At 44.5% G+C, this 12,769-nt stretch overlaps 1 protein-coding gene across 3 annotated transcripts in view; it reads left to right on the forward strand.

The window, feature by feature from the left end:
• Positions 1-12,769, forward strand: part of Jph1 (junctophilin 1) — an 81,634-nt gene that overhangs the window by 23,892 nt on the left and 44,973 nt on the right. The window lies entirely within an intron of this gene.

Raw genomic sequence — 12,769 nt, forward strand, 5'->3', positions numbered from 1 at the left:
GGGCTGACTTTATGTTTACTGGTCTATGTTAGAAGCCAGCAAAGTCTGTTTGTAGCTTACTTGGACCCTAACACAAATGGCAAGACATTTGGGTCCCTTTAAATACTTGGTTTCAACTAATTTAACTTCTTCAAGTGACTGTTCTTTGGAGGTTTAGAATACTCAGTATGGGGCTAAGATTTAATGAGCTTCTGACAGTTCACAGGGCACCAGTCCAGCACTCCATGTATTATAATTATTTTTAATCTCCTTATTGAGGTTGCTGTAGAAAAGGTGATCAGTTTAGTGGAAGAAACTATTCGTCTCTGGGTCCTTTAATAGTCATGACAGTGACTTCCTCGAACACTCAGCACATGTGAACCGCGAGTGACATGAGCTGAGCAGATGGGAGAGCTCTAGACCCCAGAACTGTTCCCAGTCCCTCAGGAACAGGAGCCCAGAGGCTCACCTGCAGGCGAATACATGAGAGCATCCTGATCTTCCTGGGGACAAGGGCGCTACTTTACTCTGAGCTAACGTGGGAAACATCCTGTCATAGTCTGCGGCGTTGTGTCTTAGGGTTTCTGTTGCTGTGAAGAAACACCATGACCACAACAACTCCTACAAAGAAAACATTTCATTGAGGGGAGCGAGCTTACAGTTTCATAGGTTCAGTCCTTTCTCATCATGGCGGAGAGCGTGGCAGCTGGGAGCATGGTGGCATTGCAGGCAGCCATGATGCTGGAGAAGTAGCTGAGCGTTCTACATCTTGCAGGCTGCAGGAAGGAGAATGACAGTCACACTGAGCAAAGCTTGAGCAAAAGAGACATCAAAACCTGCCCCTACAGTCACACACTTCCTCCAACAAAGCCACACCTCCTAATAGTGCCACTCCCATGAGCTTATGGGAGTCGGTGACATTCAAACTCCCACACCATGTAAGCAGTAGAGCAAGTTGGCCCAAAGCTTGGGGTGGTCAGGAGAATTCTGTGATATTAAGTCTATGTAAACGTCCCTACAGTGAGCAGCGGTCCTAACTGCTCACTGAAGTATCACACAAACAGTGGCCGAATGTGTCCAAGCTACGTGCCATGAAAAGGAAGGCCTTGCTCCCAGAAACTTCACATTCTGAGTTCAGAACTTGAGGAGAAACGCTAGCAGCTGGTCTGTGATGGTGAGGGCTGAGTTGGAACAAAAGGCAGTAGTATATCTAGGAGCCCAGCACATGGTCCCAAGCCAGTGAGAGGAGCCTGAGAGAGACTTTCAGGAGAGTCTCCAGCAGGGTCTTGAGACAAGCTTTCCCAGAAGTGGAAAGGGGTGGATGAGTTTTCCAAGCAAAGCAACCCATATTGACAGAATCTGGAAGACAAGGAGATTGCTTTTCTGAAACCGTGAAAGTGTCCTTTATTGTCATTCACCTGGGTGTGGAGTTCCTGATGAGGAACAAACACTCCACAGTGTGGCAGTCTGGCAGGGAGCTCCAATCCTGCTCCTGCCAATGCTGTGAGACTGAGCCTGGGGCGTGGCTTAGCCTTTGCATATTCCACCATGCTGCTTCTGCAGGTTGGGAGGAGAGTGGCAGCTGCTTAGTGGAGTATTGCACAGGTCAAAGCAGCGAATAAACATAAAGCAGAAAGTAGACACTAAATGTTTGCACTGGAGCAACTTCTGTAATCACTTCAGCCAGCATTTCCCAAGTGTCTCCATGCAAAGGAAGAGCAGAGCAAGAGCTGGGTAAGATGTGTGGTCAGGTGGCGGCAACGAATATGAAAACATAGCAATGTAGCATGAAGCAGAGCTGTGTGGAACTCAGGCCAGTAGAGGATTGTCATCCAAGGGATTTATTCTATGTAAGGGGGATTCTGGGAGAAGGGAGATTAAAGTAGAATGTTTATTTGATGTTCATTTTGGCTTCATCATGTGGGAATCGGGGAAGGTCCATCCAGACCTGCTCTTGGCCACCTTTCAATCCCTGTGGCCCACATAATCATGGCTCCTCTCCAGCCACCTGGGTATGTTCACATGGCTCCCTTGGAGCCAAGGCTAGGAGGAGAGCAGGGTAAGTGTGCTGTCTGTTTGCCTAGTAGTCAGAGACAGGAGCATAGCATGCAGGAGCCCACAGCAAATCTAGGGAACTTGATCTTCAGAGAGGTCCCCAGGCCCTGGATTTGGGGGCTCATTCTTGCTATTCCCCTGCTAGCTTCATCCTGCTGTTTCTGCGTAGTTACTGTGGGTTTCAGATGCTTCAACTTCCAGCCTGAGATGAAGCTTGGGATCTCCAGCAGTTCCTGGTTCCTGTGTTGCAAGGAGTACATGGCCCCTCATCCAGGGACCTCAGAGGGAGTATCTACTAGCCACCAAGATCTTCAAACTGTGAGGTCAAACTGCCTTCCGGAAATGTCTCCCAGTCTGGCACCATTCTGCAGTCTCCCTTCTGATAAGGTCCTTGCTCCTTTTTGTCACTGTGGTCTTGGGATAGACATTCAACTAGGTAATTTATGGACGCTGAAATAAGGAAAGATGTAAACTTGTGCTCTGTCACCAAGACATTGAAAAAGGCCAAGAGGTGGTGTATGTACAGTGTGACACGCTGCATTCTCTTCAGAGAGACTTAGAGGATTATTTTAATATCTTTCTGCATTATGTAGCGATGGGGAAGAGAAAACTCGGAAGCCAGAACAACTTCATTGGCTGGCACTGTCGCCTATGAGCAGAGTGACCTCACATGATTGACTTCTCCAAGCTTGTTTTCCCTTCCTCTGTACCACGGAATAGTTAGGAGAACCTCATGAATCTGCAGGACAGATCAGTAGGTTGGTGCATGTGAGGTGCTTAGAGTGTGGTTCTTCTGTTGTGAATTCCTGCTTCAGTTATGGACGTATCAGGGTATTTTGTATGACGTTTCCCCCGATGCTGGGCATGTCTGGTAATATGGTGATACTTCCGAGGCCTTATACAGGCTTTATGTAAGGCTCCTGTGGTGTTAGGTAAGCTGTATACTTAGTTTCGGGACCAGTGGGACTTTGTCAGCCCTCACAGGTCTCAGAAGGAAAACTGAGGACATTCCCAAATCCTGTCCAGGGTAAATTACTTTTTCCTAATCCATTGCATGCAAGTTTGAACAGAAGTCGTAGACATGGCCACACCTCTGTTTGAAAGTTCCTGAAGGCTACTCTGGGGTATGTGGACACTGTGGTTATAGAGACATATTTTTGTGGTGCAGGTTTCTTTTTTAAAACTTGGGCCGGCCTGACTGCCACTGCAAGCCATCTGCTATGGGTGTTTAAACAGCTATGAACGAAACACACCTGCGTCTTTGTCCTAGCTCTTGCCTGGCAGGGCAAGACACAATTCGGCTTTGCCCACTTCCACATCTGCATGTCGGGGTTTCTGCCTCATGTATTGCTACTCGACCTGCTCAGAAGAAATAGACAAATTTTAAAGTGTGAAGAAATTCTCCTTATACTACTTTTCTGGGTTTTTTTTCCTTTGAACAAACACAAAGTATCTATCTTCAAATTATTAGAACATCATTTTTTTTTCAAATATATGAGCTTAAACTTTGTAACCAGTAACTAAAACTGACTGACACATAATTGGGTAAGCTTGCAATCCAGAAAATGACAGCAGAGATTTGTATTTAGAAATCCAGAGGCAGAGGTTAGTAGTGGGACCCCTTTGTTGTGTGTTTTGCCAGTTCATAGAAGCCCAAGGCCCCGCCCTATTACTCACAGTTTCTACGGCTTCCATGAGTAAACACTACTGAGTGTTCAAAGGCTTCAGGTGAGCTCCAGTCGTGCCATTGTTGAATGCTCTGTGATGCTCCGGGAGGAGTAGGGGACAGGGTAGAATGCTGTGGCTTTCCAACGGGTTTAAATGAGGAAAAGGGTTTGTCAGAGGTGGGAGGTGTTGAGGACATGGAGAAGGGAGACGGTCTCCAGGGAAAAGAACACAAGAGTCAGATCTTAAGCCAAAGGAAGATTTAGACAGCCATACGGAGGAGAACTTGTGCTGAAAAGAAAAGACACAGCAGGTGAGGGGTATAAGGTAGTCCAAAGGGATCCTGGAACATCCCCACTTCTATGGTACCATGGAAGGCCGTGATTACCATGCATTCAGTTAGATACCTTGGTTGCTGCAGGAGCTACATTTAAGTTAAACCACCAAATTTGCTTCTTTTTAATCTTGAGAGAATAAAATCAGATCAAATGTTTTGTTCCATCTTTTTTCTGACAGAAAGGCTCAGTGGAAAGAGATTCTCCTTTCTTTTAGGGCAGGTCCATAATCAGGCGATCCTAAGCTTTACTGTAGATGCACATTTCTTTGGCCTGATTTGCTGGAATCTGTCAGTTTCCACTCTCCATACAGTGTGAGTTAGTCCATGTTTGCCCAGTAGTAAATGCTCACATAAAGCGTTTTGCTCCATGCACAAAAGTAAGTTGAATTAGGATGATGTCTCATTGGGTAAATAGACTTAGCATGCAACCATGAAGACCTGAATTCAGATCCCTGGCACCCAGATAAAAATTAAAACGTGGCAGCCCCCTCATGTAATCCCTACTGTAACCCAGTGTTGGTGGCAGGGGACAGAGCCAGACACATCCCTGAGGCTTGCTGACTTGCCACTGTAGCTGAAACAGTGAACAGAAACTTCAACAAACAGTGAGAACAATGAGAGACTTTGTTTTAAAAACTATGGTGGGGTGGTAAAATGACGGAAGAAGGGATCCAGCGTTGGCCTCTGGTCTCCATTTTCTGGTACGCACATGAACACACAGGCTCAACGTGCACACAAACAATAAAATTATGTTGGTCTTTGGTTTTCCCCTCCCTACTTGCTTGGTATTCTTCAACGATGATGCACATGCCCACCTGTCCTAAGACATTATCCAGGTGAGAATATGGCTTCATCTTATCCAACATGGCCTTAGCTATTCACACGATCCTCTTTTCCTTGGTCTCCTCCCAGTCTACCTCCCTTGCCCCTATTTTCCTTACTTTGTCTGTTTCTCTCCACTGTTCTCTGTGCTCCAGATGTCCAGTTCTACTGTAACTGTTTCTTCATGAAGTCATTGATTCATTGGGCTCCTGTACTAGGTGTTGAGTACCAACTTATGCCTGTTGTTCAAGAGATGGGCGTAAGTGGTGCCCCTGAATTCTGCAGGTGATAGCAAGGGGCTCAAGAGACCCGAGGAGGATGGGAGTGGAACTGGGCAGTTCTCTGTCTGCTCTGTCACCCCCCTATTCCTTCCTCTCTAATATTTGGAATGGACTTTGGATCTCATAGTATTGAATGTTGTTCTCTAAGTAAATCCCGCCAGTTCTTTTAATACTAAGACATCTCCCCAACAGCACAACCAATGAAAGGATTTCTCTGGATTTAGTTTTCTCACCTGTAAAGTTAAAAAACAATGAATTTGAATTATTTCTAAGAATTTTCTTGCTAAAAAAAAATCAGCTAAAGCAACTGCCTACTTGTATTGCAAGCTGTGTTGAAGTGCTGTGTTTTCTCTTGTTTTTACAGTCTGGGTTTCAATGTGCAACTCTTGGGTGGGATTAATGCCTAAGAGAAAATGGACCTTGTGTTTTGTTTGTGTAGGACGATTTTGAATACAAGGGGTTTGTTTGTTTCTTTGTTCGGTTTTTTTTTTTTTTTCGTTTTTGGACAAAACCAAAACAGTGGACTAGAATGAAAGGTTTAGTCAGGAAGTTTTTCCTGTGCCACGTGGGACTGCATCCTGCTTCAAAAGTCTCCGCTTTTTGCCTTAAGCAATCATATTTGCTCAGAAAGTTGTTAACTTGAATAAGTATACTGAAGCATAGTTTGCACATATTAAATTGTTAGCTAATAGTTCCGTTGCATATGCGTACTAATGCAAGTTGGTAGTCTTTTCAAAAATCATTTGAGGGTGTGTTCAGGGGTTCTAAGGAAGGAAAGGGCTTGGGTTATTTCTGAACAGACTAGCCCAAGATTTTTGAAAGATTTTGACTCTGGTTTAGGTTCCTCGGGACTCTTGATCACAATTATAGGATTACTGTGTTTCTTTACTCTCCCGGGGATCAAATGCATTCTTAACTCATAGTAACTTACCTCGGCCTGTTCAGGTGCACGGGTGCTCCGGACTGCAATTGGATTCTCTCCACCGAAAGCACATATTAGCACGTAGGCTTGCAGGCTCGAAGCAGCTCCTCTCCACCTGGGCTCAGCTTCTGCGCACGCGTTTGTAATAACAGGTGGCCATTGAGTCTTTAGAAGCCTAGCTTGATTGTTTTTTCCATTTTATTCTATTTTGAAGCTTTTGTGGGCAGTGGTTGTATTTTATAAGCTGGATTCAGTTTAGCAACTATCACAGTTTGGGAAGGCTTATCATAGAAAACCAGATACACACGTAACACAATAAACTGGCAATGTAAGAAAAACAACTAAAAATCTTTAAGGCAGGCTCTTCAGCCTTGGTTGATGTGGAATGGCTGTGGAAGTGCAGCCTTGCCTACAGAAGCTGCGAGCATGGTGCATTGTTAGTAGGTTAGTTTCTGGCCATATGAGCGGAAGTGGTGGTGCTCTGAGTTTAAATTTTCTGTATTTTTGAAGATGAGTAATGTTCATGGTTCACAGTCTTGAAGTTATCAGATGGCATAGATCAAGTCTAAATGTCCTCCCTGCTGCTGACTCCTGACCACATGCTGTCCCCAAAGGGAGCAAATGTCGTTAGCAATACTGTACTTTGTACTTTTCCCTTGTATTCATGCCTCTCTCTATATATATTTATCCCCTTTGTATAAATACCAGCACACTTGAAGTCCACAGTGACTATCCAGAATTTTGGGGGAGCTGACAGCCTGTCATCCCAAGCTGAGGCAGGAATATGGGGATCCCTCAAGTGACCGGGACTTGTATCCAAACAAAACCTAGTACAGTGTATACGTGCGGGAACATTGTAAATAATGGTAAAAATGAAAAAAGAGGCCGATTTAAAAGAAAGGAGCAGGGATTATAGCTCAGTGATAGAGGGCTTGCTTGCCTGGCAGTTACAAGGTCCTAGATTAAATCCTCATTATTGGGCCACAAATGAGCACATAGATCGTCACCTTAAAAAAATCATCTGCATAGCACTGTGTTTTAAATACCACACTTCCTGGCTTTTCACAAAGCAGTGTGGAGCATATAACGTGAATTCTTGCTGTTCCCTGGGGGCTGTAGGTACGGCCAAGAAATCAGACACATTAATTGATTCTCCATGGAAAGTTACACTCAACGCTAAGTGGAGGGAAGAGCCGTAAACACCTTCGTGTCAGCTGCATTCAGGTGTTGCTGTGAAATTTTGGCACTGAATACATATGGCCGTTTGGTTTTTAAACCTTTTTCTACTTTTAGACTACAGCTAAAGAAGAGTAGTTAAGAGCAGTCACCATCTGCACGCTGGTTTTGTTGTTATTTAACAATATATATTGCAGTTAATCTAATATTAATACATAACCAGCTTCCCAAGTCTACAAACAATTAAAACTGACTCCCTAGGGGCTAGGAATGTAGCTTGGTTATGCAGTACATGTTCAGCATGCTCAAGCCCTGGGTTCCATCCCCAGAGCTGGTACCAAAAAAAAAAAAAATATTTAACATGGTAGTTTATTAGGGGAAGCCTTAAGAACTAGAGCTTAATTGGTATCACTGCCCATCATGAGGGATCCGTCGCTAAGCAGCGTATCCAGGTTGGTGTGTCAGAGCATGTCGTGTTGTTATTCTCTGTGGGAAAGTTGCAGTGGGAGAGGCGGTCGGCCACTTGGATCGTGGAGAACCTTTTCTCATTGGTGTGTCAGCAGATGGCTGAAAGGAGCAGGACCTGTAATAGCCTGCGCAGTTGTCACTGTGCGCCTGTGCTGGGCACAGAAGTCTGACTAAATAAGGCAATGCCCCAGTGAGCCTTATCAGCATTTGACCGGAATCCGGGTGAGCAGCTGATACACCACGCCTGTCCACTGTCTCCGCTCTCCCTTCACATCTTAACAGATGTCTGTCACGTCAAAACTTACCGCCCCCAACAGAGTTGTGGCATCTGGATTTTACATAAAGTTGAATAAGAACGACACCTGAGTCTCTAGAGGGGATAAAGGGAATGAGTTCGGTTTAGTGTTCCAAAAATGTGTTGTGCGTGTAAGCAATACTTATTTTTAGTGATGTGTCAGTGGAGAGTTTGTTTAGGCGTTCATTCACCAGCCTTGGCTCGTGAAGCCCTCCCTACCCCCACCCACCCCCTAGCCACCACTGTGCTCCCCAGCTGGCTTGAGGGTAAGGCCTGGGACAACTCTTAACGTAGAGGATCAAGGGAAGGAAATCTGCAATCACTGCCACTGACTGGAGTCACTGGGCCGTGGGCCTAAGAGAAAGAAAACACAAACGGCAAACCCCAGGCAGCCGTTAGTTCACTGAACGTCTGTATTTATGAAAAGAAAGTCGAGCCGTTTGTGCAGGGTGAAATCAAGGCTTTGGTTCTGTTGCCAGCCAGAACCATTTTCCTGGCAATGTGGGAGCTACAACCTGCTCTTCCAGCCAGGCCCTGGGAGGGGAAGAACTGCTATATGTGTATGGGGATTCTGCTAAAGAAGGTTAGGCAGTAAGATTTCCAGTAGACCACTGCTAAGACAGATGCAGCTAACAATACAAATGAATGTGTGGGTTCAAGCTCCAGGCCAGCTTGTGGCTTGTGTCCATCCTCCATCATCCTTGTACATACATTGTGCCCCTCTCTGGCTTCCTCCCGCTTCCTCCTTTCTTAACCATCCCCGTGGAAGGGTAAAGCTTCACAGCCCCCAGTCCCTAACCTCTGTACACAGCCATCCATCCGTTTAGAGCCCATTTCTTTCCTCTCTTTAAGTGCTCCAAGTAATATATGTCTATTATGGTTCCTTACTATGTGTAAGCTGAAACGATAGTGGTGGTCTCTGTATTGTTTAATTTATATACATGATGCTATCCTGCTGACTTTGATTGTGATTTTAAAAATAGTTCATTAACTTTTTGTGTGTCTTGTGCATGCACACATACACACATACTCCCATGTTGTGTATAACGTGTTTAAAATTTATCCATCTTACCATGTCTGCTCCTGATCCATTGATCTTACCTGTCACATACTAAAAATTAATATGCTCTGTGTTCACTTAACACGTTTACTTTCAGTGGACCCACATTCCTAAATATTCCTCTACCCCAAACAGTACCCTAGTAACTAACCATTGCGTGTATCTTTTAAAAATAAAGATGCTATTCATTCAAGTGCCTTCTGTAAAATGTTTACACCAAATATATACATTGCAAATTTCCTAATTTAAAATGTTTTCCCACAGTGGACTACTGGCACTGACAGATGTTATTAAGGTTTCTATCTTCAGGGTACGAAGAAATATTGAAATATTCTAGAGAGTGTTCTGTGGTTGGGCAGATGGCTCCTGGGTGTTCTGTTTTAGAATCAAATATTCACACATCTTCCCTAATCACAGTTTGGGAAAACTTGGAAGATTCTAGGCTGGTAGACAAGTAAGGAGAGAGCCGGTGCACACTGTGATTTAAGGTTGTGGGACGTGTGAGGAATGTGTGCTTCAAAATAAAAGTGAGTTAACCTCTCTTGGCCTTGGTGTCTTTACCGGTAACAGTAAGAGACTTACAAGAGCCCTCACTGTAGGAGATGAAAGGTGATTATATGAGCTGGATCTTGAGTTGCACTGGTCACGTCATGAGCCTCAAAGGTGGTAACTAAAAAGCACTAGACAGTCCCTAACCTCGGTTCGGCTGGATGGCCTCACAGCCCTAGTTCTGAAGTCAGCTTGGCTATTTTGGTGTTGCCTCCCCTACAGTCCTGTCGGTTACAATGTCAGCAGTGGCTGGCAGGAGGAGGCTGGGAGTAGGTGGTACCAGTGGTTGTATAAAAGGGCAGGGTGTGGGAGGGGGAAATCCAAGGTTTAGCCTATGACCTAAGAGCACAGAAGGATGGATGTGAGGGGATAAGTGTGGAATGAGCTGGGGCGGGGTTGGGGTAGCTCCCACCGCCACCTAGTGAAGATGCGAACAAATCTGAACACGATCGTTTGATCCGGGTTTGGTGATTTCCAGCACTCACAAAACAGAACATTCTTAGCAAGCCTGGGTTAGAAGTCACTGGTAGACACTCCCAGAGAAGTATGAGCTTCACCTCAGTGTGTTGGATGCTTGGTGGGGTGCAGGGGGGTGGTCTGGTTGACTGGAATAATCAGGCAAACACATCTGCCCACTTAATATTTTCAGCCCTCTTAACCCAATTGGTTGACTTGCGGATCAGCGGGGGTTTGACTCCTACTATATTAAGGCAAGCCTTACATGCCCATGTGGCCACTGGGGACATTCTCCCCCAGGGAGGGTCTGGCAGGCAGAGTTTTCAAATGCTAGTCAGCTTCCATCTATGAGTCTTAGAATTGATTCAAATCCTCTTTATCTAAGTGATCGGCGTAATGAAAGCTCGTTCTATTGTAAGAGCTAAGTGCAAAAGCGTAAGATGTTTAAGACTTAAATACGAAGCCGCTGTAAGCAAATGGGATTTGCCCTGTGACATTCCAGTTCTCTCTGGCTGGTAGGACGCTGTGGCAAGAAGAGGGTGGGTTTATATGGAACCTGTGAATTCAGTCCTGGTTCTTCTGAACACCAGTGCCTCCCAGAGCATGTTTCCACACACATGAAGTGGAAAATAACTCTGAGGTATCGTTGTGAGTGTCCACCATAATAGTTTTGTTCGTAAGGTTTTAACAGACTGCAGAGTGATGGCTAATAAATATAGCATCGTATTTTTATGTCCCTATACTATTAGAGTATTGTGACTTCATGCTTGTTATATAAATATTTTAACCTTCATGTTTTGTGGTCCTGAGATAGTTTTGTTTTGTTTTTATTGTTAAGCTTAACAGTGTTTTCTGAGGTGGGTGCCCTTATCCATGTTACAATCACAGGAGACAATATATCTCTCTCCCTCTCCCCCTCAGCTTTCCACCATCCATTTTTTTCCTAGACTGAGCCCTCCCTTCCTCCAACTGCATATGTTCTATTACTGACAAGAAAGGTGAATACATTAGTAATAGAGTTGAAATATAAAAACAGCTATGTGGAAAGCTTGTGTGCTGGAGAGTAGCTGGTTCTTGGTAGTCATGTAACGGGCCACCCTTGGTGTATGAGCTTACAGTACATGGGGAGAGCAAGTCCCCCCAAGCTGTCCTACTGGGGCTGAGAAAGTGGTGCCTTTTCCCAAGCCCACTAGGGATCTTTGTACTTTGTATCCCACATGACTGTTGCAATGCTCCCACCATGCTGTCTGGATGCTGGAGCTGAGCAGCTTTAGTTGAGATGCCTGTATCCCAATACAGGACAACTGTGTGCCATGCAGACACTAGTGATGTGTACAAGGCAGACGGCAAGCCTAGCTGCCCTGGGCCTCAGCTTTCTGGGCTACATAATGAATCAGAATTAAGTCATTTCTGAGCTCTGCCTTGGTTTCCAGATTTTGAAGAATATGTTCATTGTAATAATACTGGTTTAATCAGAAGCTTACAAGATAAAGACTTATACTACTACCAAAAACACACTTATCCAAGTGATGAGCTGTGATTTTTCTATTATAATGTTCCTATACACAAACCTATATTGTGAAGCTTTTGCTGTATAGTGATTAAATTTAGATAACTTCATTTTTATTTACCACACTATTTGATTATTTGTATATGGGCCCATTGTTGGGATTTTATTCAGATAACAGGGAAGTTTCTATTAGAATGTATATTTTCCTACGTAAAGTGCCTCTTCCATTATTTACTAAAGTAAAAGGACTCATTTAACAGGAAGATAATCATTTAAAGTGGGTGTCTAGCTTGTGTTTATATACTAAATCATTTTTCCCAAAAAAATGAAGGCTTTTCAGTACTTTTTCAGTATTCCAATGGTTTGTTTTTGGTGTGTATAAGTGTGTGTGTTTTGGAGATAGGGTCTGAAATAGCCCAGGCTGGGCTTCAACTCCCAGGATAACCAAAGACAGCCTTGACTTTTGGCTTCCTACTTCCTCCTGTGGAGTCCACAATAATTCAAAAACCTTAGCCACCTACCCTGCTTCTTCTGTTCATGACCCTTGTCCCATATTCTCTGCAGTTAAGAGAAGAACAGTTGGTTAACAATTAAGACAGGACCCCAGCTGTGTCGAGAGCTGTGTTAAGCCCACCACCGACATGTGTGAACACACTTTTGCAAACCCCGTTAGATCTGTACAAACACCGTGTTATCACAAATTGTACTACAGTTGCCAAGTGTTATCACCAGGTGTGAATTCCTGGAATGTACTCTCACCCAAGACTTCACCTCAGATTGTAACAGTTCTTTCTTATATCATCCCTGCACCCTCCTCCACTTGTGGCTTTTGCTTTAAAAGGGGCTTCTCCCTCCATTCTGGGTCATGAAGTTCTCGCGCCCTGTGGTGATGGGATAAAGTTGACTCCTCAACTAACTCTGATGGCCTCATCTTCAACACCCGACCCAATACTCCATCCAAATACTGTGTTGTGGTTTTCAAAGCGCTTGAGCTCCCAGGTAGATCAGCAGTGGCCAGGAGGGATTTGTGAGCCGCACTGCGTCTGCTTTTACATTGAGGGCAGACACTATGTTAAATTCACAAGAAGCCAATTAGTTGTTCTGAGTCTAGACGCTACAGTTTTCAGTTGCAGGATGCACAACACAGGCAGGTTAAAAAGTCGCTCATAGTAAATAGAAGGTGTGAGTGACAGG

This window comes from Alexandromys fortis, unplaced genomic scaffold, assembly GCF_014885135.2.
Source record: "Alexandromys fortis isolate MF-2015 unplaced genomic scaffold, M_Fortis_MF-2015_v1.1 scaffold_416, whole genome shotgun sequence".
NCBI classification, from domain to species: Eukaryota; Metazoa; Chordata; class Mammalia; order Rodentia; family Cricetidae; genus Alexandromys; species Alexandromys fortis.